The following is a 24311-nucleotide window of genomic DNA, read 5'->3' on the forward strand; positions in this document are numbered from 1 at the left end:
AGATAGTTTTCAATTATCAATGTGTTAATCTGAGCTTGGAAAGAGCTTTTAAACTGCAGTGAAACATCAACTAGCTTCGAACCTGCATTTTTAGTAAGCTATTTTGTCATTTGGAAGCCTGTACAATGAGCCTATTATTCCTTTAAAAAAAAGAGAGAGAGAAAGAAAGAAAAGCAACCTTCTGGTGTTGCTTTTGTCCATCTTATCTTATCATTCAGCAGCCTATTCAGGATCATATGTGGGAAACCATGTGTGTAAGATTGAGCCCTATACCCACTGCAGGAACTTCTTGGAAAAACATCCTTCTTAAGTGGGTGGCTATGTAAAAAAAACAAAAGAGAAATTCTACTTTTGTGATGAAGCTGGGGGCTTTTTATTCAGTATGCTTCAAATCTCATGTTTAAAATTAAGAACATTCAAAGCAGACCATCTATGTAGATATTTTCATACCCCATTTTTATGACAAATGCCTACTTAGCTTAGATTATTAGCAAATTCTTACAGTAAGAGGGATAGAGTACCATCTTTAAAATCATCTGCTATGCCTCAATATTCCTTTGTTTTTGAAATGAGTTTAAAGGGTGACAAAGACATCAATTTGCTATTAATGTATGCCAATATTACATGAACATTACGGGGATAAGAATATTCACAGAGTTCCCTGAACATATAAATATGCATGATTTGAGGGCCCATGACAGAAATGAAAATAAATCTTTATTGAATCCTAATCTCAAGACAAAAACAGATTCATTCTGAAATCCTGCTAACTGGAATAACCCCAGTTTATACCCAGATTTTATCTCGGAGTTACAGTGGGGCCAAAGGTCTCACAATTGAAGAATATTCATCATGTAGCATGTCTGTTGACAGGAGTTTAAGAGCATTTAGAGGTGTGACAATTGTTCAGATGCTACTGGTCATTTAGAAGCCTCACTGGATTTTTCATTAAATTTGGTGACCACTGATTAACTAAGAGCTCATTCAACTGCAACCATTCATTTTCCCTTGAACAATCTCACAGCCATCACTTCAATGAAAAAAAAAAAAAAGATAAGTAATGATCTCAATAGTAGGTGAATACCTATTGCAAATGCAGTAATTTCTACAGGGTTTATTTCTATTCTATATCATAAAGTTTGGCTGTGGCCCAGGGTTACTAAGGAGTAAGGTGGGGGGGGGGTGAGGTATGAGAGGGGGCTGTTGGAAAGCCAGTAGTGAACTCCATCCTCTAAGCTACTCAAACACATTAATGTACTCATCCCCATGCATGGAACATACTGCATCCATTTACCATATGCAGCTCAAAGCCTAGAATCTGTGTGCTTTCCTCTCTATTAGGGTCAGACGTGGCTGCTATAAGATGAGAAGACAAGTTATTATTCCCATGAAACCAAATATAAAATGGTCATAAACGGAATAGGCTAACTGAATAACAACAACAACAACAACAACAATAATAATAAAACTGTTTTGGGAGAAAGGAAAAGGAAACACATAGCAGTCACAGTTCCCTAGCAATGATCAAATGCTGCAGTGCAGAAACAGCATAGCCATGACAAGACCATGGCAATGGTGAGCAAGGTTAATTGCTGACCGCACTGACAGCCCCTGGTTCTAATCCCTGGGAGGGTTTCCCTTGTCTTTTGTCCCTTGTGGCCTTGACACTGGTCACCCCAGGAAATTCTTCTTTGTGTATCATCTTTTGTGGCCACAGCCAAGGTAGACATTGTGGAATATTTCTTTCCTTGGTGTCTTAGCTTGGGGTACAATAACAAAATACCATGGACTGGGTGGTTTGAACAACAGGCATTTACTTCTTGGGACACCTGGGTGGCTCCTGCCTTTGGCTCAGGGCGTGATCTCAGGGCCCCAGGATTGAATCCCACATCAGGCTCCCCAGGGGGAGCCTGCCTCTCCTTCTACCTATGTCTCTGCCTCTCTCTGTGTGTCTCTCATGAATAAATAAATAATAATCTTAAAAAACAAAACAAAACAAAACAGGCATTTACTTCTCACATTTCTGGGGGCTGGTAAGTCCAAGATGGCCAGTTTCTGGTAAGGGCCCTTTCTAGCTTAGAGATAGCCTCATTTTAGCTGTGTTCTTATATAGTAGGGGTGGGGGTAGAGACGGGTAAGAGGATAGGGAGAGAAAGGGAGCTCTGGTCTTTTCCTTTTCTTATAAGAACACTGATCCACCATGAGGGCTCTACCCTAAGGACCTCAACAAAATCTAATCTCCACCCAAAGGCCCCATCACCAATCACATTGGATGTTAGGGCTTCAACATGTGAATTTTGAAGGAACAAACATTCAGTCCACAACACTTGGGGTTGGCTAGCTTCAGCGGCCCACTTCTAGGTGGTACAGGTTAGGGGCCTGGAAGTTTATTTAGGGATTTTTATAGCACAAGCTACTTTTCAGATAGGCTTGGGGTTTCTTTGGCTGTGTATTTCTCTCAAAAACTTAAAGAGATTTTCCATCTATTTGCTGTCAATAAGTTTCTGTGCAGGTAACCACAGTCAAATATTTTATCTAAAAATAGTTTTTAAGTTGGAAGACTTGCTTTCACCTACAAGATTCTGTGTCCTGTCATTTCAAAATCTTCCAAAGATGGGCAGGTATTTTGAACAAGGTCTCAGGTAGGAAGATCACAATCTACATCCCATCTTGGGAGTAGCCCACCACCTGTGCAGTGTGGCCATCTCCTGCTAAGGAGGCTACTATCTAAACTGCTTTAGACTGGGGAGAGGGGGAAAAAAAAAGACTGGGGAGAGGGGAGAAATCATTGACTTCCAACTCAACAAAACTGCAAAGGTACTAGATTTTACAAGACCTAAATCACAGACTTCAGGCGGGGAACACCTACCTGAGCAATGCAGCACTTCTTTTTAACTCTTGTGCAGACTGGTTAACTCCAGCCTGAGGTCATCTCTTGCTCATAGAGCAGGGAACACACACTGTTACATTGAATTTCACCAGTTATCAGTCCTCAGGTGGCATATTTCCTTTCAGGGAAGGCAGGAAATCAAATGTGTCACTTGCAATTCAGTCCAATGAGCTTCCCTTTTGCATTTTCCTTCAGGGCAACCCCTGTGGCTATAGCAGTCCACTCCCAGCTGCCAGCAGCCCAGAGTGTGCACAGTAATTTGGAAATAGACTCGGGATTTTCTTCTTCTCCACCAACCAACTTGTCATAGAGAGTATCTGATGAATCCTGGGGAGTGGGTTAAGGTAGAGTTGTTGGAAAAGGAAGAGTAGGAACCCTGGGAGTGTGAGTCACCTGTTCATTCACTTACCCAAGTGGGGGAGCCTTTAAGCTCTCCTTAAACCGATTACCAAGTCAACTCACTGATGGAATGCTAAATGGTCTGCTCAGCTTTATGGCCCAGACCTGTGCTCTCCAATATGGCAGTCACTAGCCATGTGGCTACTGAGCATCTGAATGTGGTTTCTCTGAATTGAACTGTGATAGAAGTATGAAATGCACATCATATTTTGAAAACTTAGGCCAAAAAAAGTAAAATATTGCAATAATTTTTTATTGATTACTTTTACTTGGGAAATTTGATGAAGCCATGAATTCAATCTACACTGCAATTCAGCAACCCACCAGATCAGCCTCTGCTAGAAATAAGAAATTGTTCAAAGGTGATCATTGAAATGCTATGGTTTATTAACCATGACTTGAGTAGAGAATTTAAAGGTTTGCACCTGATTATTTTTTAAAAAACAATTTAGTTCAATTACAAGAAGTCAGCACACCAGCTTTCTATTCTTGGTTATAAAATATCCATAAATAGAATAAGTGCTAGAATCTTATCACTTAGAGGCTCTGCTGGTGACAACATTAGCTTTGTGAAAACAGAAAGCATTGAAATGGCAGTGAAAAACAAATACTTCATCTAGATCCTTGATCAGCTCTAAAGTAACATTCCTAGGAATGATGTCATTCTCATTAAGTGCCAAGATTTTAGCAGCTTCAGTTATCTGGGGTCATACCCTTTTCTTTCTTTCATTCTTTTTTTTTTTTTTTATCCTCCCTACATAAATATCTATACATAGTCAAATGTAATTTTGAAAATTCAAGTCATTACCAGAGGACCTAAGATTATAATGGTATCCTTCTTTATTTAGAAAGGATGGCATTGTTTTTGGCTTTGATGTTACATTTATATATAAATGGTGCACAAATGTACTATACACATGCATACATGTACTATAGCTGATATCACCATATCTCAATCTGGTTGTGTCTTCTGCCTTGCAAGGCTATCATGTCATTTTGTGCATTTCCTGGAGCCAAAGGTATGTGCTTATATGAGGAAATGGAAGAAAAAACCAAAACTACTCCTATTTAACTCTTACTCAAAACAACTGGACTGAGTAAGCCAAATGAAATGTAAATCACACACACTAAGTGCACACATTTTTCTTCACTCTTCATATAGGAAGAGAGTCATAATTAAAAATAGAATATCAGTTGAATTACTATCACTGTAATTCTTGAAGAAAATATCAGAAATGTAGAGCCGAGAAAAGATAAATTTTCCATTTTATTCATCATCAGAAAAATCACTTTTGTGGAACAGAAAAGTCAGTGGTTTTAAAGCTTTACCTAACATCCTGTCACCTGGGGTATATGTGGGGAGCAGTGGCAGGTAGGGTGGGGAAGACTTGTTAAAACACAATCTGCTGAGCCTTAACCCCACCCAGAGTCTCTGAGTTAGGGTCGAAGGTAAGTCTGAGGTAGGGTCAAAGAATTTGCATTACCATAGGTTTACAGGTAATGCAAATTCTTACAGCATTACAGGTAATGCTGCTATTTTTGGCCCAGGGAACCTTACTTTGAGAACCACACCCTTAAAGTATCATTGGAGAGAAGAATGTGAATGCTTTATCTGATCAGTTCAACACCTGGAGCTGAAAGGAAAATGGAGAAGGGGGATCAATCTGTAACCAATTTGAGATCCAGAGTCCTAACCCAACCACCTCCTAGTACACCTCCTTTGGAGGTGTTGGCAATGTGGAGATATAGTAGATAGTATTTCAAACAATTATAAGTGTGGCTTCTTCATCACTCTTTTAGAAGAAGTAGGCTTGAAATAAATTATCCTCATCAATCTTCATTGATAAAGAGCCAGTAAATAATACATGGTTTTATTTTAATTCTCATATTGACAAGAATCTTTCTCTTTCCCAATAATGGAATCTAAGAATAATAAAATTATTATTCTGGTGATGGCACAGATTAGACTGAGTCATGAGGCTAAGGTGAAGTCAAGCTGGACAATTTCTTGCCCAGAAAAAAGGAATTTCTGAGTCACAAGAAAGAATATGACAGTGATTCAGTTGTAGTTTCTGAGGGCTTACCATGTTCCCCACAATTAAAAGGATTTCTGCATCTCAGACAGGGCCTTCTATGTATCAGAGCCTTAATAAACACTGCATGAAGATATGAATGAATAAATAAATGAATGAATGAATGAAAAGAATTTATGACACAGCATTCACTATTTGATGTCACACAAGCCCAATGATCTTGATGAGTTAAAGTCCAATGCCTCACCTCAACTTCTGTGCTTTACATCAGCAACAGAATTCATGAAAAAGGCAGATATCATGGCATCTGCCCAACTTAGAAAAGTTCTTCCAGTGGCCATCTCTGATTCTTTGGTGAGTTTCAATCTCTATGTCACAGAGTGGGCAAGGCCAATCAGAACATCCATTTTTTTCTGGCCATGGTGATAGATCCAAGTAGGTGGTCAGATGACCCAATCAGGGCCAGTAAAACTCTTCCCCTGGGATGTTTGAGTTGAAATTCCAAAAGAGAAATTGCTTGTCCTTTCTGGTCATGCTGCTTGTGGGATGTTACCTGGGCAGATGACAACTGGGCGAGTACATAAGTAAGCCAGGAGTTGAAAGGAGAGAGAAAGGCGAGGCAAGAGATAAAAGGTAAAAATTTATGAGTGTGATTAGAGACTCATTCCCAAATGTATGTGTTTTTCTTGCTGGGTTCACATCTGGACTAAAATTTCCAACCACCCTTACAATTTAATTTAATCATACAACTGAATTCTAGCCAGTACATATGAATGAGCATGATGGATGCCATAGAAGGCAAAATCCACAGAAATCTCTTGTGCCTGATCATTCATACTTTTTCATCTTTTCTCAGCTTGTTACAAACAAATGCGATAACCTTGGAAGCTATACGTTGAAGACAGTAGAACCACAAAAGGAAGGAGGCCACTTTGAAGAATGTTGTCAACTGATCAAGAAATCCAGTTTGGACTTCCTGTTAGCTACAAATAAGTGTCATTATGCTTAATCAGAGCATATTTCAGAATTTGTTACAGTGGCCAGTATTATCTTAACTAGTAAAGGAATTAGTTAATGTATAAATGTCATTTAAAACATGAGGCTATAAGACATTTTATAGGGACTAGGTTTTGATAGAGAATACAGGTAATTTGGGGGTGCCTAAGTGGCACAGCTGATTGAATGCTGACCCTTGGTTTCAGCTCAGGTCATGGGTTGTGGGATCAAGCCCCACTTTGGGTTCTGTGCACTCAGTGCAGAGTCTGCTTGAATTTCTCTCTCCCTAACCTCTGCCCCTATATCACATATTCTCTTTCTTTCTCAAATAAATAAATCTTAAAAAAAAAAGTAATTTGGCGAAGACTAATCCCTGAGGTCCTTCAACATTTAAAAATCAGGAAAAAGGAAAATTAGCAAAGAAGTCTTAGAAGAACCATGTAGGTGAGTAGGAGAAAAATCAAGGGGGTTATGTTGTTCTAGAATTAATGTGAAGAAAACGTTCAAGAGGATATAACATATGTACTATACTCAGTCCCTGGGACCCTTTATTTCTACATCTCCTCTTTCAATCCTATGAGATACTTCAGTGTTCTTCAAATACATGTCTTATTTTTAAAAGTAATTTGAGTTCACTCCCTGTCAACCAAGAGTCCTTGACTGTGGTAGACACCCTCTAAGATAGCCCCTGCTAATTCCTGTCTACTGGTATTCATGCCGATATATTATCTCTTGCCTTCTAGTATGGCCTGGATTTACTGGTTCACTTCTAATGAATGGGTTACAAAAAAAATTGTGGCTTTGATCTTAGGTGTCGTCTCTCATGCTCTCTCTTGGGTCAATGACCCTGGAGAACACCACTGTTAACGTTATGAGGCATCCCTGTATAGAATCTCATGTGATGAGGGATCTAGATCTGCCAACACCACATGAGTGAACTTGGAAGTGGATCCTCCCTTCCCAGTTGGGCCTTTAGATGAGACCTCAGTCCCAGTCATCAACTTGAGTGAAACCTTGAGCCCCAATCACCAGCTAAGGCATCTCCAGGTCCTTAACCTACAAAAGCTGTAAGATAAATATTATTTCAGCCATTAAGTTTTTGTGATCATTTGTTATGCAGCCATAGATAATAACACACTGACTACTACACTTGAGAAGTACAGAGTTAATTCTTCTTATTAAACATGCCTACATAATAAACACCGTAAGAATATTCTTTTTCTTATTTATGCCCCATATAAAATTATTTTACAGATAACTAATCCAAGCCTTCTAAAAACAAGGTAACCTGTCCAAATATTTGTGGCTGGCAAGGGGCAAACTGTGAAGCCAAACCAATTTCGTCTCTAAGTACAAGATGTGTTTGTGGAATTTGTGAGTAGTTAAGGGTTCATATGTAGAAGTAATAGGAGAAATATCTGCAAAGGTGGGTTGGAATCAGATTGAGGAAGTTCACTTTGAATATTAGCCTAAGGAGTTTTTATTAAATCTTAGATAGTAGGGATAAAGGCTTTCTTAGAAAAGGGATGATATGATGGAGCGTTGTTTTGGAAGATTTGTTTGAAATCTGCTTAAGTGGGAAGACACTGAAAGAAGAGGGACTTGTAAAGAGCTGGTTTAAGGTACATGGAAATAAAGGGATGAGGACAAGCCTCCAAAAGAAGAATCAATAGGACTTGGAGACTAATTTAACATAGCCTGGGGGGACTGAAGTAATAAAGAAGAATCCTAATGATATAGAGAATGGTCCTACCTAAACAGAATCAGGGAAATCAAAAGAAGGACTGAACTGGGGGATAGTGGATAAGAGAAAGGGGAAGATAAATTTCAACCACATGGTTCCATTAGAGGTAATAGCATTGAATGGGAATGTGTAGCTAGGAATCAGGAGGAGTCTTGCCAGTCCACACAGAGACAATTAAAAGCTTGAGAGCCCATGAGTTCACAAAGAGAGAAAAGGACAAGCAGGGTAACAGACACTGGGTTTTCAACTTCTATTCCCCACTTTGACCTTCTTAACCAAATTTTCATTCAGTTATCTCCCTACCTGCCCTCAGCCATGAGCTTCACTAGAAGTCGTTTTCAGATCAAAGAAGGTGGATCCTGAATAGTCTAAGCCAATGCTGGTCACTTCCATCTCCTTAGGCATGTCCATGGGACACAGATCTAGCCAACAAGATGTAAGAAGTTCTCCAGGAAGCTCCTAAGGAGGCCTGAGAGAAGACGGCCTCCTGTGTTCCTCTGGAAGTTGTTCTAGCTTGGTCTTGACATGAAACCTGGGATAGCTCTGACATCTTGTGGGATGTCAGGCTACAACTGGGCACAGGGATCGCATCCTGTGATACACCCAGAAACCAATCCCCAGGAAATTATTCAGATTCAGAGAACTGGAGGAGGAAGCAAGCCCAGTGAAACACAAGAAGGGTTATTCAGATGCTAGGAAGACCAAGAAAATCAAGTTAGGCTCTCAAGTCAAGGTCCTGGGGAACTGAAAAAAAAAGCCAGGGATTCTGATGGGGTTTATGCTGCTGAGGAGAAACTTTCCAGTGAGGGGGGAGAGAGAGAGAGAGAGAGAGAGAGAGAGAGAGAGAGAGAGAGAGAGAGAGAAAGCACTAGACCTGAGAGGGGTACATGGAGAGACCACCATCCTTCCAGACCAGCATATTCAAAGAGCTGCACTTGACAGGATTCCTGAGGTGATTCTAGGGTTGGCAAAAGGTTGCTTCTGAGCTATTATTAAACACGTTCTCTTCTGAACAAGTCACATTCATCACGTCCGGGCTGTTGACTCAAAAACCAGCCTCAGTGCGCCTATTACTCAGATTCACCCTGTTAGTGTGAAAAGATGGGTTGAAATGGACTTTGCTGCTTGGAATTAAGTGTGATCACACTGGGCAGCCTGGGGGAAGCGCTCAGTTAGGGGAGGCCGGGAGCACGCGGGCTGGGGCGAGCACTACGAACAGGGGATGGGGGTTTCTTTCTCGAATGTTCTTTTGCTTCCACCATCCGCTTTGTTCGCTTTCAGCGTGCTCTCACTCACTTGCCCCCTTCCAGTTGGAGAGACTTCAGAAGACGCAAATAAAATGACCAAGGCTGGCTTGGGCAGTGGCTCCTCCAAAGGGAAAGGAAGTGTTTGGTGGTAAAGTGGGGGGTGGGGGCAGGGCCGTGCTTCCTGGGGTTCACCTGCGGTGGGGGGGTGCTCACCCCTCTGGGCTGCTCTTCCGAATCCGGGCCTGGGCAGGTGGCAGCCGAGGGCAGGGGTCCCGAGAGTGCATGAAGCAGGTGCATGAAGCTTGGACTGGCTTCAAGATGCACATGCTTGGCCCGCATTGGGTTGATGTGTTAAAAATATACTTCACCGCCTTTAGTTTAGCAAAACGAAATCCCTCCTCAGCCCCCGTGGAGGCAGGGCGATTGGGTTTCAGGGTGAGGTGCTAGCGAGGGTTTTGGGGGGCATGCATGTGCGAGCTGCTCCCCTTCATTTTATTTCCAGCCCCTAGGCTGGTTTTACACTTTGGTTTTGTGTGTGTGTATATATGTGTGCCTAAGGGAATCAGGATTAGTGGGTCTTTTGTTAGGAAGGGGAGAGAGAAGTGATTCGCTTGAGCTTCGCACACATGGGCAGCCTCACAGGCAAAGCTCACAGCTTTGATTTGCTTCTCATTCGCTGACTTTAAAAAAAAAGAAGGGTCCATTGCCTCAGGCTGCTCTGTTGGAGGCTTGTATGGCAAGGATTGGGGTGACTGCTGTCTCCAGAATCCAGTTCTCAGCCAGGAAGCCAGGGTTTCATTTGAGCTCCATAAAGATTAAATGTTCCCAACCGGGGAAGAAGAGTTGGGAACGTTCTTTTTTCTATGTTGAAAGAAAAGGCCTTGTTATCACATGGCAAAAGGCATTACTGGGTGGTCCTTGTCTGAGAGCTGAACAGAGCCTACGGATTCCTACGGGAGTCTATGAAACCGATTTTTACCTACTTGGAAATGCCCGGCTGCTACCACCGGCCACAGCCCTCCTCATCGGCCAGCTTGTCCAGGTGGAGTGACCTGCCCGAATGATCCCAGTGAGTCTCCTCGCTGAGCAAATCACCCAGCCTCTTCAAATGGAATTGCTAAACACACACATGCACGCACACGCTCACACACACAGCACGTAACTTTTTTTTTTTTTTTTTTTTTAAGACCAGGAACAAAATTACTAAGCAAAATTTCCCAATGAACACTTCTCTTTTATTTTTAAGGACAGAGAAAGACCAAGTGAAAAAGGAGCCTCCTCTCATCCTCCTCTCCCTCCCCCTCACAGTCCAGAATCCAAACACTATTCTGAGGATGGAGCAGAGGTGGAAAAGGTCAAGAAAATTAGGCCTTGTCTATTTACTGGCTCTGTTAGGAGCTTTTGTTGCTCAGCAGCTCTTCTGAAGCTGGGCTTGAGCGTAGACTCAGGGATGGAGTGTGAGTAACATCTAATATTTCTTCACCTCAGAAATGATGTGCTTTGTTTCTCAAAAAGAGCAGAGATCCTGTTTCTGGGTAGCAGCTATCAGAAACTGGTTTTAACCAAGCACAGTTGGAGTGTGTGTGTGTGTGTGTGTGTCTCAGTGGAAGGGGGAAGAAGAGAAGGGAAAGAGAATAAAGTCAAATCCATTCAACCTTTGATTCTGTATTTTTTTTAATATAGAAAAAACTGAAAATCTTGAGCCAAATGAAAAGCAGTAAAGTGGTTGAGAAAGATTTTATGACTAAGAGAGGATTGCAATGGAAAATATGTAAAAAGAGAAGTTAAACCAGCTGGCTTATTTAATTTTGGCTTTCCCCCCTTTCTACTTTTTTTTTTCTTCTTCTTCTTCGGCTTAAACTGGGGAAAAATGTACTGTGTAAATATTCAGTGTTTTTCCTCGTATTTAGTCCTAACAAAATTCTTCACAGGGCTTAGTTTAATGGATCTCTGGGGACTGGGCGTGAACATGACATTTCACCCCTGGGTCAGAGACCACTTCCTGCTCCAACTTATAAGTAAAAGTTCTCACTGTCCCATGGGTCTCCTCTGCTCAGGAATGGGGCTGGGAGTCGGGGCTTGGAGGGTCAGGAGAGGGGGATGGGAGGGAAGCTTAATGACAAGTATTTCTGACATTATTTTATTGTAAGAACACTTCTCTTCCCATTCTGATGTCCTAGCCAGGAGCTAAATTTCAAAACTCTGTTCCAAAGTACATATTAATATATTTCCAGTTTATTAATTTATTCATATATTCAGTAGACACCCTTTAAACACTGTCTGTGTACTGAGCATTGTGTTAAGTCCTGGAGAATTAAAGATAACTAAACTATATTCCCTGCCTTGTATGTCCTCAAATATATAGAAGAAACAGGTACCCAGACTGACAATCATAGCAATTACAGAGAGTTCTAAGTGGCAGCACCACAGGGAAAAAAGAACACTGCCCAGGGAGGGCATCGAAGGCATTTAGGAAGTGGTGATGTCAGAAATGAGTTCTGTGAGCTAAGTAGGTGCATAACCAGGAGACGGAGGAGAGGAGGAACAGCATTACGGGCAAAGGGAACAGCCACGGAAAAAGCTTTGTCCTCCTCCTGGGGACCTGGACAAGTCTGCGATGTCTTATTCTGATTGGGGTTCTGAGAACCCAGGAGGAAAAACTGAGTGGGATGGGATAGAACTGGCTTATGGGTTCAGAGTTTGACACCAAGGAACCCCCAAAGGCAGCATTCAGGGAGAAAGGTAGAATTAAACCTAGTGGAAAAAATACCCACATAGTGTCCTTTAGGCAAAACCCAGCGGTGGAGAAGCAGGAGCTGGAGGCAGCCCAGGGTTGAGGCCTGAGTAGGAGGCAGAGGCTGGAGAGAAACCTTTGCACAGAGCTCTAGGGGATTTTTAGAGGCAGCCTGATGGCGCATCTGGGGTGGGGGAGAGCAGTGTTAAAGGCATAGACCGTGTTCAGGGCGTCGTGGAAACAAAAGGTCCTTGGCAGGAAATTAAGGTCAGTCGTTGCTACCACAATGCCCAGCAACTGACAAGAATGGTAGAAAAGGGAGAGTCAGGGGCTCGATGATGAGGAGCTTTGCAAAATGTGCTCGGAGGACTGAACCAGCCTCCCAGCTGGGCCCTCCCCCCAGGCTGGCACTAGCACCCCTGGCAGTTACCAGTGTGTCCTGAGATGGTGCACAAGCAACGCTTTAAAGGTTTTCAGAAGCTTTATGTTTATTGTATACAAATCAGAAAAAAATCCACAATTATTCAGATACAACAACTGCTTACAACGAGGCCTAACATAGTACCAGGATGAGCTGGTCTGTAGAAAAATACTAATACTAATACTAATACATACAAAAAACTAATACTAATACACGCAAAAAAACACAAAAGTTGAGAAGGAAGGTGGTCTATAAATGATTGAAGTTTGAAAATGTTGGCGATAGGCAACGAGGAACCCCTGATGAGTTCTAGGCACGGGGCTATGTTCTAGAACGCCATTCTTGGGGCAGGAGGAGGTGTGGAGCGGGGACTTGGGTGAGAACTTGAATTATTTGTTAAGGGAGAATTGCATTTACCTTCCAGAACTAATGGAAACTCTGTACACTTTTCATGTTCGTGTATCTATCTATGTAAAGTCTACTTTAAACCCTAAAGTACTTAGACAATTCTTCAAGGACCTTCTTTTAGTAATTTGAAATACCTATGATTTTATTTTAAGCTTGAACAACTCCGAATATATTTAAGTGAATAATTTTGGTAGAAATGTGCAGTGGTCAAAGTGACTTCTATGGTGTAATGAGACACTAATTGTGTCTATTAAATGTTAGTAAGTCCGTGTCCTTGTAATTATTTAATTTTATTTACATAAACCCTGGTGCCTTATTTTTTAAAATATGTCTGGTGCAGTGTGTATTAATCATTTTTTAATTTCTTATTTTTTGTGATGCTTTGACATTTGGGGACCTTGTGGACTGAAGAGGAACTACTCCGGATTCGCTAATTCCTGGAGATACTAAACACTTTGCCTGCAAACACAGCTCTCTTATGCAAACCAACCCATCATGAGTCCATACTGTCAACCACCTCCTTTTATCAGGTACTGTGGTCTGGGACATGATCCTGTGCTCTTAGTCACCCCAAGGCCAGTTATTAGACAACTAGAGACCAGCCCTATAGCCTGTCAAAATTATTCAAACTAATCCTAAACCTGCTCAGGAGCTCATTTCATCTCATTCACCTGCCCTGCCCATTTCTTTCTGTGAAAACCAAAATAAACCCAGTTGCTCATGCTTTCCCCTCCCTCCTTCTACCCACCCCCCCAACCAACTCTGGTAGGTCTCCGCGTGGCTCCACATGGCTTAACATGTCTTTATCTTCTTGTGAATTGTAAACAAAAAGCTTTTTTCAGAAACACTTATCTCTGTGTCTGTTATCTTACCAAACTTGATCAAAACAAAATCCCAGGTACATTTTAAAATATATTAAAGAAACTCAATAAACAAATATTTGTGAAATGAATGAATGAGTGAATATCTCTACCCACTAAAAACATGCCTCTTTTACTTTATTAAAACTGTTCTCATGTGGCTAAAGCCATTTACATTAGCTATCTATGACAGCTAAGACCTAGGTTACCAGAAATTGGAATTTAGAGTAATTTACATATTGCAAAAAAAGACATGAAGTAACTATGGACAGTGTTGTTACTTTATTCCAGGAAGAACTCTAAAGAGGACTTTTTTCCAGCCAACACACCCATATTACGGTGTCTTTCCTGTGTGAGATGTTATTTTTTTTTATGCCAGAGTGGATTAACTGCTGTAACAAATAACCTTAAATCTCTATTGCATAAGACAATACAAATTTATTTCTTAATCACAAAAATCCAATGCAGGTGTTCAGAGTTGGACAGCCCTCCTGGCTGACTCTGTGACTCAGCAGTCAAAGATTCTTCCATCTTGTGATGCTGTCCGTTTCAAAACGTGACCTCCATGGTCACTAGAGAAGGTGGAGAAATTATGGGAAAGGTATGTCAGATACATACCCAACTTCACACACAAGTGTCATGTAAAATGTCTACATACATCCTATCAGTCAGAAGTGGTCACATCCCTCCCTCCCCACTGAGGGATCCCAGGGAACAGGGGTACACAGTCTCTGGCTAGGCAGCCACATCCCAGCAGCCCCTCTGCCCTGGAGAATCAAACCTTTGCTGGCCTACTAACCTTTCCCACCAATTCAAGACATATTTCCCAGGATAGTGTAACTATGCGTTGGTCAAGTGGTAAGGTGAATCAGTATTTCTTAATCATTTGGGGGTCACGAATTTGATAAAATTGATAGACCTTCTCCCTAGAAAAACATGTAAGAATAACATACCTAATTTTTATGGAATTTCGGAAGCTCTGTGAATGCCCTGAAGCCCCTCCACTGAAATCCTAGAGGGTCATAGGCCTACACTTGTGGTATAGTTGAGATTATTCAGCTCAGAGGTATATTTTGAACAGTGTTGTAAATCATGAACCATGAGCTAACTTAAATTAGATTTTAGTTCTGCTAAATTGGGGTCTAATTTTTTTTATTAATTTTATCCCCATGGGGAGCCTGATGTGAAACTCAATCCCAGGACCCCGGGATCACACCCTGAGCCCAATGCAGAAGCTCAACCACTGAGGTGTCCCAGAGTCTAATTTTTTTAAAAAAATATTTATTGGAACTAAAAATCCAGAATGTCAGTAGTATGCCATTCAATTTTTAGGGGCTAGTTTTGCACTGAGCAGAAATTTCTATCGCTGTTACTGCAAAAGATTTCATCCACTCATCTGCCACTCTCCAATCTACTTCACATGCCAACCAGAGTGACACCTAAAAACTCAGATTTTGGTATGTCCTTTCTAAAGACCTTTCAGTGAATAAAGACTAAAAAGACATAAAAGACACTGAGTAAACTGGCCCCACTTGCTTCACATTGTGTGCTTTTTTGCTTTTTATACTCCCTCACAACTGGTTTTTCTTCCCTTCCTCCCACCTCAGGGCCTTTGCACATGCCTTTGCAGCTTCTTTGAATTTTTTGTCTTCATTTTATATAGTTAACTGCTACTTTTCTTCCAGATCTCAGCTCAATTGTAATTGCCTCAGAGAAGACTTCATAAAGACACCAAGTAAGTTAGTCCTCTATATATATTCTTAAATTATGCTTTTATGTTTTGCTCCTAATGTTTATCACAGTTTATAATTACGTTTTTGTGGTTATTTGATTTGTCTGGGTCATTCCCACTAAAACGTAAGATTCACAAGGGCAAAAACTGAGCATCTGGTATCACAATTCAATACCTGACTTAGTGGATGGACTAGAATGGGCATTCAATATTTGTTGGATAGATGGATGGATGAATAGTGCCTGCTTTGCTCTGTATCTTGAAAAAGAAAAAAATAAGTGATAAAGGATCTTGGAACCAAATTATTTTCTCATTCTGAGAAATGAACATAATATCCAAGTTAGGATTTGCTGTGATTTTTTAGGAACTTTACAGTTAAGCAATGACATTTATTGTGCTCTTAGATACCTTCTAATCCAATAAGAGAAGCAAGCAGTAAGACATATTTTCATAATTATTTTATATTGCCACAAAGAAAACAGCTCACTGATGGATTAAGGACAGTGGAAGGGGACTCTCCTTAAGAAAGCTGGTGAGTAGGAGACTTCTGGGCTAATTTAGGAAAGCTTTCTGGGGCACCTCGTCCTATGGTCATAGTTTAAAGGTCTCTTATGATAGCTATTTTTTGAAATACATTTGGCACCCTGGGTGCCAACAAAAGATTTTCCCCACAAGTCTTGCTCAGACTCTAAACAGTTTTGTCTCACACTCCTTCTGATAGATTTTATTATTTTGCAAAATAGTCACTGTGTCTGCTTTGGGACAATTTTACATTCCTATTAGATTTGGCCATGTGATTTCCTCTGGCAAGTGACATGGCAGTGAGAGTGACAGGTGTAGAAGCATTGAGAGCCATGTGAGGTTCCAATACATTTTCCCTCTGACACAAGGCTCATCATATCCTCAGTTGGGAATTTTCTAGCAACACAGATGCCAAAGTGAAGAGGAGGAGGGATGGAGCCATAGGTGACCTTAACCAACATGGAACATGAGCGAAATATTAGTTTTTATTCTTGTAAGGAACTGAAATTTGAGGGTCATTTATTATCGTGGCGTAACCCAGCAAGAGATGATGGATACGCTTTCCTCCACAAAAATTATATATCATTTGACTCAAATTTGGAGCTTTTTGACTAATGAAAAAATGGTCATTCCCACTTGGGTGAGTCATCCATCAGCATTATCCAAGCGCATGGCTTCAGGAAGGCACAAATACAGTCATGAGGAAGTGGAATTCTCAACCAGTAAAGCCAGTGGACTAACTTTTGTACTCACAGACTTCAAAGATATGGAAGCCACCTTGCCTCATAGCTCTGCTGGAACTGCCAAGAGGATGCCATCGTAGAGATGGAGGAAAATTTGCAATAAGAGATTACTATTAAAAAAATATATTACTATCAACCAAACAGAGATTTCCTTTCTTGCTTAAGAAAATCAGTGGGGGTATGAGCAGCCTGGGTGGCTCAGCGGTTTAGCGCCGCCTTCAGCCTAGGACCTGAGCCGGGAGACCCGGTATAGAATCCCACATCAGGCTTCCTGCGTGGAGCCTGCTTCTCCCTCTGCCTGTGTCTCTGCCTCTCTCTCTCTCTCTCTCTGTGTGTGTCTCTGATGAATAAATAAATAAAATCTTAAAAAAAAAAAAGAAAGAAAGTCAGTGAGGGTAAAAAGAGATTTATCTGCTGATTTATACCAAAGCAAGAGTAGTCAGAGCTCATTGTAACATCTTTTTTTAATAGAGAAGTATAAAAGAAACTCATTCAAGACAAAAAGAGTTTGTACAAATTGGCTAAGTTCTTGCATAATATTCCTTCTTCTTCCCCTTCCTCCCATTCCTGTTCCATTTTCCCTTCTCTGTCTTTCTTCCTTGTCTTTACCCCAAATCTACTCTTGGCCATCTTTGGAAGATGCAAGGAAACTAAATATAAATAGATATATAAAGATGTTCACTATTGGAAGCAAAAAATAAATATACTCTTCTAAGAGTTTAGTCCACAACTCTAAAATATTAAAAGAACTTGTTTAACCCTAAACCTCTAAAGTTTGAAAAACCTTCCAAAAACTACTTGATATTTGAAGGGGTTTGACACTTTCTTTTAAGTATACTAAAGTGTATTCCCATTTCCCTTGGCTTGTCCAACCATGAACAGCTTCTTGAGTAAGTGCTAGGATCATAAATCCTGTCTTGATGTAGAACTTGTACTTTTAAAGTAAGGATCATCTTACTGAAGAGCCTTTTTGCCATGAGCTTTCTAGCTCAAGGTCAGTTCCCCTAAATACGCACGCATGCACACGCACACACTCACACACATACACCAGTATTTCTGAATTTCAACTGTGGTGCACATTACCAATTATGACTCCCTATTGTCAAGCAATATTGCCCTTCCTCTAAATGTGCTGAGTTTTTAAAATATTCAATAGAAGGTGCACAAAGCTGAACTTACCATTAAATCACTCAAGTCACTTTCTGGAAGCTGAGCAGGGATACGCAATTTAGATGCCTCAGTGTTCAGTCCCTGAAACATATTTTAAACCAGGAGTAGGAGCAGTTCAATTTATGTGCCATGGTGTTTGAATTTGCAAAGGTTTTCTGGTAATCTGAGGAGTATATTGAGTTACTGTCAGCAAATATTTTGCTTTATTTTTGTAGCCTTGTGATACAGTGAAAAGAGCTCTGGATGCTGAGTTAGGAACTGAGGGACTTCTAAAAGGGCTTTATATACAATATTTTTGTGACCCAACAAAAAATGTAAACGGTTTACAATTTTGTGACCATGAAAATGATGAACTGCTCTTTGTTCTGAATTGCTCTAGTTCAATGTAGAATAGTTATAATCAGATTGATCTGCATGAGAATTCAATGCTAATTATGTATACATACGGAAGAGAGTTGATTTTCCATAATGACTCTATGGTTTAAAACCATCAAAAGAAAGGGAGTATTGCAAAATTCACCACTCCAAAAATACTACAGTCCATCAATTAAGCAATACATGAAGCATGTAATGATGATAATTTCTGGGTATGTCAACCAAGAAACAGGCAAGCTAGTTGTTAACTTGCCTCACCATAAGAATGATGATTGTGTTAGTGCTTGGGTAGGTCATTCCCTACTCCAGCTCAAACTTTGAAGGAAGACAAAATGGATTTGCTGATCTGGCTCCTTTCTTTAAAATGCCAGAGCCAAGTAAGCCCGTGTCTTAGGATATCTGTGCCATCAAAACCACAAAATATCCAATTTGTGACTATAGAGAAACCAAGTTATAGAAGGTGAGAACCTGAAAGGGAACTTTTAGACATCTTGTTCATTCCATTCATTTTAACCCTGCCATTATGAAGGCCAAGAGAGACAGGCTAACTTGTCCAACACAATCACAAATCTAGTGATAATGAACATAGAGAAAAGACTTTGCCCAAATCTGTAAACTTTTAGCCCAGGGCTTTCTTCTCTGCCATGTCACTGGGAAACCAACACTGGTTCCCAAAACTGAACCTAAGAGTAACAAGCATGAAATATGAAGCTTTCTATTAGGATTCAGAACTAGAGAATATCCCTTTGGAATTTTTAAACCTGGCAATAATAAAAATGAAGTCCTACTAAGGAAGTTTCAAGTATGTTCATTTTCCCCTCAATGCTATAAAAGAAATAAAACACCTGCTAGTCATATATCAAGTTCCCAAAAGAAGTCCATAAATTTTCTGCTGAGAGTAACCTTGCATTACTCTAACCTATTTTGAATATTCCTTAAAGGTGAAGAATTATATATGAGGTACAAAAGATGAAGACATGGCTTTACAGTAAAATTATCTCTAAACCAGAAATGCTGACCAAATCTTACTTTTCTTCTTGTCAGACAATGCTGAAACATTAATTTTTCTATTATTAAATTTATATGATACTGCAATCATTACTCAAATACATATATACATATATGTATGTTTTATACGTATGTATCATGCGACCGTAAAATATGAAACTGAGTCTTATAAACACCCTCAAGTGAATTCAAACATATAAAAGACTGTTGACAGATCAAGCAGACTTCTGTTACTCAGATCTAGACACCACAAACTCAAGGCTGCCACACATCTGTGCAATTTTTGTTGTCGTAGTATTTTTTGTTTTGTTTTGTTTTTGGAATTACCTTCACAGCAATGACTTTACACAATTAAATTTAATCTTACTATTATAACCACACCCTGGGTTTCACCACAGCCTTATCACTTTTTTTTTGTTTTTTTTTTTTAAATCCCCCACGTTTCTTCAGACTCAGCTCCTGGTTATTTCCTCCTATTAAAAAATAAATATAATTTGTTTTTCAAGGGCAATGGTCTGTTACCAATCAATATCACTTGCAAAGAATATTAATCAGATTCTTTAAAATATTTAAAGAAAATTGGATTAGCCATGGCAAGAACATTGGAATAAGCTCATGACCTTCCAATTTCTACTACAAGAGGAGACTGATTTTATCAATATGAACACAATCTGGTACACTACTTGAACATTGGTTTTTTTGACTTGAATAACCAACATCATATAGTTTACACTTCCATAGGTATCTCTCTAAATTTTTTCTGTAAGGTGATTTGAAGCCAAAGCTGAAATTGTTCCTGCCATATATTTTAGACTATTACTTCTGTTGTTCCTTGTGCAAAGGGGGCAGAAACATTTGAGCTGTAATGATTTTCAGCTGCTCTTTTCAAGCCACAATGCCTACAAATCTCAATTTATTAATGCTTGAAATATAAAATTTCAAACATGTACCATGTGTGTGTGTGCACACATGCACCTCTGTGTATGTGAATGTATATATCTGAGGATAGCGGAGAGGGGAAATTATTTGTGTCTAATTATTCTCAGTAAAAAAGTTTTTTCAACCTACTCCATGACAACCATTCCAGCTAATCTGTGCTGCAGCCCTTTGAGGCACTTGGAAGAGAGCAGAAGACCCCTCATTTCTACTTTCTCATTGTCCTAGAGCCTTCTTACCTCTTCCAGGGAGCCCGGACTGTAGAGGTTAGAACTTCCTCAATGAGTAGGTTGCCTTTTCCACCTGGAGCTATGGCTGCTGCCAGGAGAGAAAAACTGTAGGCATCAAATGAGAAAGGATGATGTCCTCTTTCTCTTATAACTACACCCTGAAAAATCTGGAAAAAGAAAAGGGGCACAGAAAAGTGAACTCATTTAGTGGGCAATAGAATGTAGGAAAGGTTATTGGGTGGGGATGTGGAGTCAGGCTAGCTAAGATTGAATTGTGGCTCTAAGCTTACTTTGTGGACCTAGACAAGATCCATAAATTCTCTATGCCTCAGTTTCCTCATCTATAAAATGGAAACCATACTCCTTACATTACAGAGTTGTTGAAACATTGCTTGGCACATGATGAACATTCAATCAATATTAACTAAAATTATTACTATGACAATCACCTATTGACAGCTGCTGCATTTCTGAAAGCCCAGTAACGTAAAACACACATCCCTTAATTCTTCCCGTGAATTTCAACTTTCCAAAGTGAAATAAAATCTCAACTACCTACTTAATGGTGATGTTTCCTTTCTTTGGTTAGCATAATCATTAGTTTACAGTACATATATCATTCTAACTCTTTATACTGGTAAATTTTACATTCTTCCCTGCACATACAAATTCCTTGAATATATAAAAGGAATATATGGCAAATATGAAAATGAATTTATAGGCTGCACTCACCCCTACTACATCTGCATTCTAGTCATTCTTCAGTGTCAACCAAGATAACTCACATCCTTGGGGAAAAGACAGAACAGAAGCTTGTCATGACAACTTCTTCCACCCAACTTCTAAGCATAGTTACTGAGCCAAATATACCCATGCTCCATGGCAGTAAGAAGGCTTGTACACTCTGCCAAGGAAGCTACAGTCATGACAGCAAGGGTGAAGCGCTGGCGACCTTCCTGGAGACCCCGAGGGAGAGCAGTCCTGGGTACTTCCGGAGCTGTCAGGGATAAAATCGAGGGCCTATTTAAGGAACTGCGGCTTCAGTGGAGATGCCTCATCCTTTTGTAAATGAAAGGGCAATGTTTTCTTCCAACCTCCTCCGTGGATTTCTTTAAGCTGTCTCAGCTCAAGAGCCTGAACCTAACTCCAGATATTTTTCATTTGTGCCATAAACCACTATAGGGACAACAGGACTTCAGGCCTAGAAATGAATGCTAAATGGCAGTATCTCCACATTATCTACTGCCCTGGAAAGTCCACTTTGAAATCAGATTTTTAAAGGAAGTGCAATTTTGAAAGGAACCCACAATCCTTTTTTTTTTCCTCTATTTTTCTTTCTTTCTCCTTTCTTTCTTTCTTCTTTTTTTCTTTCTTTCCTTCTTTCTTTCCTTCTTTCTTTCCTTTCTTTCTTTCTTCTTTCTTTCTTTTCTTTCTTTCTTTCTTTCTTTCTTTCTTTCTTTCTTTCTTTCTTTCTTTCTTTCTTTCTTTCTTTCTTTCTCATCACCAGGAAATAGCTTGTCTATAATCCCTACTTTAAAAAAAAAGTCTCATGGGCTAATCTCCTTTAGGCAGGTATCATTACTGGTATTTCAAGTCCATAAGCAATTCAACTGCAATAAATAAACTGAAGTGATGATGATAATAATATTATGACCACACATCATTGCATTATCAATGCCTTTCATTCATGCAGTACTTTATAAAGTGCTTTCTTATATGAAGATCTCTGCCTTCCCACTCCTACCACTATTTCCCACCAACTCTGATAAGGAAGCACTCTCTGTAACTATGAGAAATATCCAGTGGGATTATTTGGAAAGACATAATTGCAGCTACTGAGAAAGAGACTCAATGTAATTAAGATTAAATTAGGATAAAATTGTTTTCAGAGATTGATAATTGTACCCTGGGCTTTAAAATAACTAAACTTAATGCCTGTAACCTCTCCCAGACCAAGGACAGGTAAATTCCCATATATCTGTCACCGTGTGCTAGTGTATCTTGGAGTGTGGCCAATCACAGTTTTGTGAAGATTTTTCCTACATTGGCACACAATTATATTTATCTAAGATGGTTTATGCATTTGCAAATGATAGCACTTACAAGCACTGCAAGCTTCTACTGAGAAAATTAACTTGTATGCCATCACTGAAAATGCTGTTTCCTCCCTCTGGGAAGTGTCATTTTGATTGCTTTCTCATCTAAACTGCTCTATCCCCTCATTGCCTTCTTTTAATGTAACCCAAACTAGACTACTAGTGCTCCCCAATAGCAATAATTCCCTCTTCTTTCCAGGCACGGAGTTGGAATACATTTTTCAGCCTCCATTTGTCACCCTAGGGCAGTGCCTGTGACTAAGATCTTGACAACAGAACATAGATGAAAGAGATGGGTGCCATTTCCAGTCCCAAGATATCAGAACCTTCCATTCATGATTCTTGCTTTCTTTCCCTGACTAAATGGAGAAGACTCTGAGGACCTATAGTAGGCTGGTGAAGCCATTAGATGGAAAGACTGGTGTCCCTGAATGATGATATAGAGCCATCCTACATTGAACCACATAAACTACAAAGAAATAAATTTTTGTTGTGTCAAGACACTGAGATTTGGCAGTGGGGGCAAGGGAGGGTATGTTACAGAGGCTAGCATTATTTATCAAATACTGTTTTCTCACTCGCTTCTCTCTTCCATAATCATCTCACATTTTCTTTCTTTTATTTATTCTGCAAAGAATTATTGTGTGCCGAATATATAGGCTCGGAAAAGAGTACATCACACAGTAACTATGTTCAAAGTAGCCCAGAGGAACAATTAATCACTTTACAATTTAATAAGCATAATTATTTAGGTCTACTAATAATCTAGAAGACATGTCAGAAAACTACTATCTGTTTTGGTAAATTAAATTTTGTGGGAACACAGCCATGTTTATTCCTTTATACCCTATTTATGTAGTGACCTTACAACTTGCAAGAAGGTAAGAATGACCAAGAAGCTTTCATGCTACACTGGCTGCATTGAATATTAATGACAGAGACTGGTCCACAAAAATTAAATTATTTTCTGGTTCTTTACAGAAAAAGTTTACTGACTCCTGCTCTAAAGGATTTTGTAAAGGATTCTCAAAGAGGACAACACACAGCCAGATGTTATTCAACAATGAAGCCCAGAAGGAGGGACTAGAATCTGATAGAGCCCTAGATAAAAAATAAATCACTCAGCCTGATGGTGCTCTCCTTGTCTGGACTTCCAAATTAGAGTGAGAAAGAAACAGTGGAGGAGAGACTGAAAAAAAAAAAAGAACATAATGACATAGTCTCTCACATTCTCATAATGCTCAAATTCCAGGGATCCTTCAGATTTTGATTCAAAGGTAAAACTATAGACGGATCTTCTCCAGCTCAAATAGTGACAAGGTCAAAAAGTCTGTGAAGGAAATTGGGAATATGGTTAATCAGAGTTGATTTCAATCTAGCAAAAGCCGCAATCTAGCACCAGCTCAACACCCCCTTAAAAGACAGATGAATTATTAGTTCTCCATTCTAACCAAAATACAGAAGAAGGAACGTACGCTTTCTGGATTTTGAACAAAATAAAAATAACGTACTTCTATACACAATATCCAGAAAACAAATTTAAAATTTACAAGACTTGCAAAAACAAAACAAAACAAAACAAAACAGGAAAATGTGATCATATTGAAGAGAAAATATAGTCTAAAGAATAAGACCAGCAAATGATCAAACTGTTGGAATTACCAGAAAAGGATTTGAAAATAACTAATGTAAGTATATAAAAGAATTTACAGGAAAAGATAGATGTAATGGATGAAGAAATGGAATTTTCTAGGACAGAAATAGAAA

General features: G+C 39.7%; 1 long non-coding RNA gene across 2 annotated transcripts; it reads left to right on the top strand.

The window, feature by feature from the left end:
• Positions 1-11836: 11836 nt before the first annotated feature.
• On the top strand, positions 11837-23989 carry LOC140602863 (uncharacterized). 2 transcript variants are annotated; one of them, XR_012005796.1, is made up of 4 exons: positions 11837-13402; positions 15418-15467; positions 15869-15996; positions 23526-23989. It is a non-coding gene; the product is annotated as an uncharacterized lncRNA (long non-coding RNA). The 2 variants fall into 2 exon arrangements; XR_012005795.1 differs by lacking the exon at positions 15869-15996.
• The last annotated feature ends 322 nt before the right edge of the window (positions 23990-24311 follow it).

Source organism: Canis lupus, chromosome 13, assembly GCF_048164855.1.
Source record: "Canis lupus baileyi chromosome 13, mCanLup2.hap1, whole genome shotgun sequence".
Lineage (NCBI taxonomy): Eukaryota > Metazoa > Chordata > Mammalia > Carnivora > Canidae > Canis > Canis lupus.